This window comes from Saccostrea echinata, unplaced genomic scaffold (genome assembly GCF_033153115.1).
Source record: "Saccostrea echinata isolate AGI-Se365-2 ecotype Australia unplaced genomic scaffold, CSIRO_AGI_Sech_v1 ptg000042l, whole genome shotgun sequence".
Classification (NCBI taxonomy): domain Eukaryota; kingdom Metazoa; phylum Mollusca; class Bivalvia; order Ostreida; family Ostreidae; genus Saccostrea; species Saccostrea echinata.
The window spans coordinates 3,111,880-3,119,912 of NW_026889791.1; positions in this window are offsets into that span (position 1 = coordinate 3,111,880).

Consider the following 8,033-nt stretch of genomic DNA (forward strand, 5'->3'; position numbering starts at 1 on the left):
AATGGCATTTTGAGAAGAAAACAAGCAAAGCTTTAAAACCTTTTCTCATAAAAAAGATGGCAAAGGCAAAGACTGAAATAAAATGATTTCAATTTGAATTCCGAATAGTTGATAATGTTATCTTTACGGTCTATGAATTCTGTTATATTTGTCATTCCTATTTGTTTATCGGTTTATATTGCCTTACGATTTTGATAGCAGACAGTATGAAATTTGTTAAGTAATACAATACATAGAATTAGATAGAACGGTGCAAGATTGGTATTCTATCCATTCTAATGAATTTATGGCCTAAGTAATTCATCTCTTTTCATTGCTGATAAAGAGATAGAATAATAATTTTTTTTGTGGATGAAGTAATCGTTCAATGTATATTTTCTTAAGATTTCCGTGCTACCATGAGTCTTCTTAATCATTTTTTAAGCATTCATTTTTCTTTAGGTGTTGGGAGACATTCTTTTTCAAGGAATACAATATCTTTCATCTCTTAGTTATCGTTTTGTCAATAATAACATACTTGGGAAAATAATGGACAACAGCATGCAGAAAAACAAATTTTAAAGAACTTCAAAGTCAAGTCAAATCATTTCAATTTTTTGATAAGATACATTTCGGAGCATTATATTGAAAAAGTTAAAACGATAATATGAAAAATTCAAATTTAGAGTTTCTTAAAATAGTGACGAAAGAGTTCTTTGATTTATTCACAGTTATCTAAGTTAGAAATTCTATACTTACAGACATGTTAGACTTGTCAGACCATTAAATGCATTCTCCTGTATTGTGGTAATGCTGTTGCCGAATAGATCCCTATTGTTAATTTAGAGAAAAAAGACACAGGTAAGTAATTGTTCTAGTTCAAATATTCAATGTTTATCTATCTAGAGAAAGAGAACCACATCTTTTATTTGACTCTACACAATTTGAAAATGTGATATCAACAAGTTTGTGCAATTAATGAAGAAATCTATATTCCTTTTAATTAGTGTGAATGTCATCTCTTTTGATAAACAAGCAGAACTATTTAAAACTTATCTCATAAGAAGTATTAGATAGCAAAGGCAAATACTGAAATGAAAGGTAAATTTTTTTTTTCCGAATAATTGATTAGTACTGATTATCAGTATGTTCTATAAATTCTGTCATTTTTGTCATCCCTTCGAGGGCTGTTCGGAAATTATTGAGACACATTTACTTTTACTCCATAAAGAAAAGAAATAAATTCATAAAATTTCGTCAACATTTTATCAAGAACAAATAAAACAATGGTGCAATTTTTTTTTACGTAATATGGCAATTAGATAAATCACGGTAAAATTATAAACTTGCATATGGCTATTGACCTGAAGCAGCATCGCTTCGTCATTTTAACGTCATGCTAGCCGTAAATCTTTTCTCGTGTTGAAATGACGGGGAAGCGTTAGACAAGAATTCTCTTGTCCAGAGAATTCTTATTTTTTTCTTAATCAAAAATTATATACAAAATTTGAATTATTATTTTCGATCTTACTATGGGTCCAGTAGTTTGAACGTAGGTGTTAATTATTTTCAATATCTGATTTCGTGATTGCACCGGGTACCCCTACCATTGACACATTAATATATAATTCTTTGTGTTTGTCAATGCCTCAATAATTTCCGGACAACCCTCGAATTTGTTTTCGGAGAATGTTGAGTCACACCTTTGATAACATCTAGACTATGAAATTTTTAAATCATTAGGATACGTAGACTTAGATAGAATAGTGAAAGATTTGTATTCTGTAAAATCGTGAGAATTTATGTTACAAATAACTATTGCCGAAAAAGAAATGGGATTGAAAGGGGTTTTATGGATGAAGTAATCGTTCAATGTATGTTTTCTGTATGTTTTTCAAAACAGAATATATTTTCTTAAAAATTCCATGCTTTCATGGGTCTTTGTAATCTGTTTTGAATATATTTTTTTCTTGGGGATAGGGAGAAATGTTTTAATCTTATTTTAGGAATACAGCATCTTTTATCTCTTGGTAATATTTTTTTCAATAATATATTTGATAAAATAAAAGACAAAAGCATCCAGAAAAAAAAGAGATTAAAGTATTTCAAAGTCACGCCTAATCATTTGCATTTTGACCTTATAAAGAAAATCTTGGAATCTCTCACTATGAACTATTTCCTTCAAAGTTAACAAACTCTAAAACAGAGTAAAAAAGAGTCTTTTATGAAGCTTAGGAATACGGAAATTAGCACATTCTGTAGCAATTTATAATTCTCATTTCTCTGTTTTTGTAAAGATTTGTTAAAGAAGAAACTGATGCAGCCATCTTTTAATGAACATCTTGGATTTTAGATTATATCATACGTGTACTTATTCGACTCTCAATATGACTCCTTATCCCCAGTGATACAATGATTATGAATCTTTTTAATCAAAACACATTCTCAATTGATAAAATATAATGTTTACATATTAAAGTCTTTTAGGATACAATTCGGTGCATTTGTATTGAAAGAATTAAAACGATGATATAAAAAAAACTCCAATTTAGATTTGTTGAATTTATAATACTGATGAAAGAGGTCTTTGAACGATTCTCATTAATCTAAGTTAGAAATACTTTACTTACAGATGTGTAAGACGAAGCAGATCATTAAATGCATTCTCCTGTATCCTGGTTATACTGTTGTCGGATAGGTCTCTAATGTAAATGTTGAGAAAAAAAAGACACAAGTAAGTACTTGTTCTGATTTATAGATTCAATGTTCATCTGTCTAGGGAAAGAGAAAAATATTTATTTTTTTTAATTTACACGTTTTGAAAATGCAGGGTTGACATGTTTATCAAATTAATGCACAAAGTTATATTGATTTTTCTTATGGAATTAGTGTGAATGTCATCTATTTTGATCTGCATTTAGACAAACAAGTAGAACAATCGAATACGCATTTCATAAAAAATAAACAATAAGGCAAAAACTGAAATGAAATTATTGTAATTTTAATTTCGAATAATTGATAAGGTTATCTCTATGGTCTATGAATTCTGTTATTTTTTTTTTCATTCCTATTTGTTTGTCGGTGTATATTGCATTCAGAGTATGATGACATAGAGTATGAAATTTTTAAATCATTAGAATACACAGCACCGTTAAGGCGTACTTTGAAGAAATCGTCTGAATATAGAGGCGCACAAATGGATACTTTTTAAACTTTATTTATTTTTGTAAAGCTGTATAATTACATGTATACATATTTTAACACGAAAAAAAGACAGTATTCCTCACTCTGAAATATATTCAGTTTGTTTAGCTGATTTGACGGTCACGTGATACATGCACAGAATTTGTATTGCGTTAAATTCATATACAAATTTCAATGTCGCAAGGGCTTATCCTTATTAATATTTTAATTGATAATATTGTCTACATATCTTATTATTTCCGGAAAGTACTGTAGCTTTATATAGAATAAAATTTTATTGCTTTAAATTTCAAGTTATGTGGCTCAAGTTGAAATATGCGTGATTATTACCAAGTACTTTGTAGATTTATTAAATAATTTTCGAGATTTCATGAAAAAAAAATGTTTTATTTATCTATATTTGAAAAACTGCCAAGATCTATTAAGAATGTGCCCTTGCGAAAATAAGATTACACGAGATTCCTCTACGTTCAATTTGCTATTCCTATACATAAAACACCTTGGAAATAAATTCAGTTCACTCTTTGGATATTAAATAAATACTGACATTAAGCAAACGTTACGCATTGGAATCAGTGGTCTATTATACGTTTGTAAACATTGTTCTCTTTAATAATAAGATACAATTTTCACTGTGAAAAAATTACTTGATCCGCCTCTCATCGCACTTAAAATGCCTTAAATTTTCGCATAATGACGTCATGTTGACAAATGCATTGAGAATCAGCTACTTGTTTACATCTTACTGTGTGGTGTTTATCTAATGAGAAAAATAAATGCAGCGGTACGTTTTATCGTAGATTAATACTTCTATACAGTTTAGAATTGCAAATTATTTCATTTTCTGGTATTTTGAATAGTTGTTATATTTTTGCGTGATGTCACAAAAACATTTCCAGGATAAATTAGACCCGCCTCCTTTTTCAAGCCTTAACAGTGCTTAACATTTATTATACTTATTGGATCATTTCTCAATTTGACTCCCAGTCGCCTTAGCACTAAAAATCCTTTTATGAATATAAGGTTCTAAATCATAGCATAATTATCCTAGATTGATGAAGCATAATGTTCACAATTCTTGTTTTTATGATACAATTCAGAGCATTTAAATTGAAAGAATTCAGATGAAAATATCACAAACTCAGATTGGAAATTGTTAAATTTAAAGTGAAAAAAGAGGTCTTATTTGACTCCCAGTGGTCTGAGTAAGAAATGGTATAACTTACAGATTCCATAGATTTGACAGACCAGTAAATGCACTCTCCTGTATTGTGGTTATGCTGTTTTCCGATAAATATCTATAATAAATTTAGAAGAATAAAAGTTATGTACAAGTTTTTGTCCTGCTTAGGATATTTTTTGTGTATCCTTCTAGAGAAAGGCAAATTCTTTAATCATATGCTTTTTTAAAAGTAAGATTTTGAAAAATATATGTAATTCATTCATAATCTAATGAATCATCGAAGTTTTGGTAAACAAAGGCATTAATTTAATTCTGAACGCAGAGAATAGGAATCATAGCTATGAAAAACAGGAAGATCTCAGAGATATTCAGGTCTCAAAACTTCATAATACAAATTATAAAAGTTTTAAAAAATTTTATAAAATTTTAAGCTCGAGTGTAAATAACTTGTATATTAAAGGATTTGTAGACTGAATCTACTTGACAATTATAATGAAGATATTAATCTATCTATACAAGAATTTTTCGTCTTCAAAATTGTCCATTGTTTCGTCAGAAAATTTTGCACTAAGTACAGGTACATATATATCTAAGCTTAATCTGTTTGTTGCGTTCACACCAGCATACAATTTGATTTTTGTGTGTTTAGAATCATTTTGCTCTGTAAACACTGGTTTTCAAAACGTCAATCCATACTTATATATCAATTTTAGGTACACTCTTTGCAGTTACATACGGGGTTTCATCCTTTGCAAACATATCAATATTGGAATAATTAACACAAAAAAGAAAGACACTTATGTACAATAAAAATATGAGCAGGATCCAAAATACATCTCTGCTGTAGCCCTGAAAGGTAGATATAAAAAATATCTGCTAATCTAATCTTAACACTTTGGGTCGTATTATTTAAATAAGACTAAACCTCTTAATTGTGAGCGAGTCAAAGTATTTAGTATCTAAATTTCTCAGTTAGAATATCATGATTGACTAAATCAGATGCCATACAGAAATCTAAATACGCTAGGCCAGTGAGATTTCCTGGGTCAATTGCATGAAACCAGCTGCCTGTAAGTTTAGTTTCTGCTGTTTGGTACATGTAATATTATAGAGTGATATTAACAATTAGGTACCGTTTCCTGTTATCTCTCCCTTAGAAGGCGCCACACACAAACTCAAGTGTTTCCTATATGTTAACCAAATTAAATCAAATAATTTAAAAATTTCTTTGATATTATTATTTACAAGGGTCTTTGAAATATATTTTTCATGAATTTTCTTAAGTAATTCTTTAATCTCTTTTGAGGAATAAAATAAACTTTATCAGTTTAGTAATATAATGTATTTTTGTCGATAGTGACATGCTTGAAAACAGAGAAATGATGGTCACAATAAGAAAAAAAAGTTAAATGACACAATATATACATTCTTTACAATGTCATAATTACCGTAATACTAAATTTAAAAATGCAAATATTTTAGATTAGATAATCATAAGCATGATTTTTTTCTCATTCCACCATCTTTATCTTATTTTTAAAAGAGAAGAAATCTATTCCTGTTCATTTTAACCATCCATGTTGAACTAAGAAAAAGATTTTGCGCTTAATCAGTTAACAGGTACGTTGGCTATATTAACAAAAACAAAATGGAAAAAACCACTAATTTATCTTAAAATTACCTTATTGTATGAATGTCAAAGGTCAAAGGTTCATAAAAACAAATGATTGATTTCATAGAAATCTATAACAAATGCGGCACAAAGGTTAAGCTGTTCGACAAAATGTAAAGGAAATAAGAGACATTGAAGAGCAACTTTTTTTCTCTTCATGTTTCATTTTATAAAAATATCATTTCACCTATATTTGCTATTATATAGTGATCATTCGATTTTGATGAAAATGTTAAGGCTCTACACATTTTTAAAAAGTACATATATACAATAACTCCCCGTAGAAACAGAAAGTTATTCAAGAATGAGATTTATTTGTTTTTTTTTTCTAATATATAAGAGGGATTATGTGTTTTTGTTTAGCCAATTTTTCTTGATAATTTCCTAAATAAGATCTTGTGAAATAACAATACCTGTACAAATATGAGATTGATGTTTCTCATTTCTTTATGAAGGTTGAAGATCTAGTGTTGCCATCTTTCAATTCTTATCTCCAATCTCTAACTCTTTAGTCTACTTATCTCTGCTTTTATCTTCGATCTCTCTCTCTCTCTTTCATCCCCCTCCCCCAATATGTACAAATAAAATCGTCAAATTAATGAGACTATTCAATTATCCAGTTCCCCAAATAAGGTCTTGTGAAATGAGAATATATGTACATCAATGAGGTTAATTTTTCTCATTCCTCTATGACAGAACAAATCTAATAATGAGGATCTAGTGTTGCCGTCTTTCAATTCTTATCTTGGATCTCATAAAATCTTAAGTCTACTTATTTCTGCTTCTATGTGTCTCTCTCTCCCCACAGGCATAAACACTTTCAATGAAATACTCAATATTAAACGCTTAATCAGAAAACATTACTAATTTAAAAAGTATCAATTTATGCCCTTATATTTAAGTCAACAATTAAGTGCATATTTAACGGAAGAAGTTGGAGAATAAGATAATAACTGCAGAGGATTTTGAATTGCCAAATGCAATATGGAGATAACGAACGGTATTCAAGCTCAAAAGTCCATTCAAACAATGCAAATCAGGAGCAGAGCAAACACAGATCTCTAAAACATCAGAGGTGGGAGCAGGTACTATGGAGGAGTGAACATCCCCTGCCGACCGGTCACATCCGCCGTGTGCTCCTTGTCATGATCGGGAAAAACGGAAAAAATATCTGTAGACAATTCAGTGTGTAAATAATGGCCTAACAATTAGTATGAGAAACGTCAGTAAGTGACATGTTTGGAAAAGCAAACGTGATCACTCTTTCCAATCTCCCTCTCCATTCTGTATGGCACAAATACGCTTCTGACAAAGGTTTCAAAATGAAATTAACAATATGAGCACGTCTATGCAATTAAAGCAGATTTTATATCAATGCCAGATGACTTAACGTGTTTGAACACAATATCCTAGTTAGCACAAAACATGCTACCTTACAAGTCACGTGACGGAATTTAGTATTCACAAAGTTACCTGAAGTAAGAAATCACGTGGTGAATTATAATATTCAACATGTCACAATCCTTGGTTACAACACAGAGAGCGAATGTAAGAAGAAGCAGTTTTTTTCTCTTTTTAACCATGAGTGCATGTTTTTCTATTAATCTCCTTTTGACACATTATTATTTATGCAAATATACAACTACTGTCTAACGTAGAACAATAGACAAACATGCGCTGACTATGTATAAAGTCAGTAAAAAAGTGGGCGTCTTCATTATCAAACGGAGATTTAAGAAATTGTGATGACCCCTGCCTTTGAAAACAGATTCGAACTTCGTAAATACACACTTTTATTAAACGTAATTACATAAAGTTGTAGATTGGATGTTGAAAATTCTTGCAATGAAAAGAAAAATGCTTGTTTTGAAAGTTTATTTTGTCGCAAATTCCGCATGTCCTTAAGTGCAGTCATCCTTTAGTAGCATCATCTTTTCTATCTATAGAATAACCGGTCACGGTAGCCTGATGGTAGTGCGATTGCTTCGTGATTGG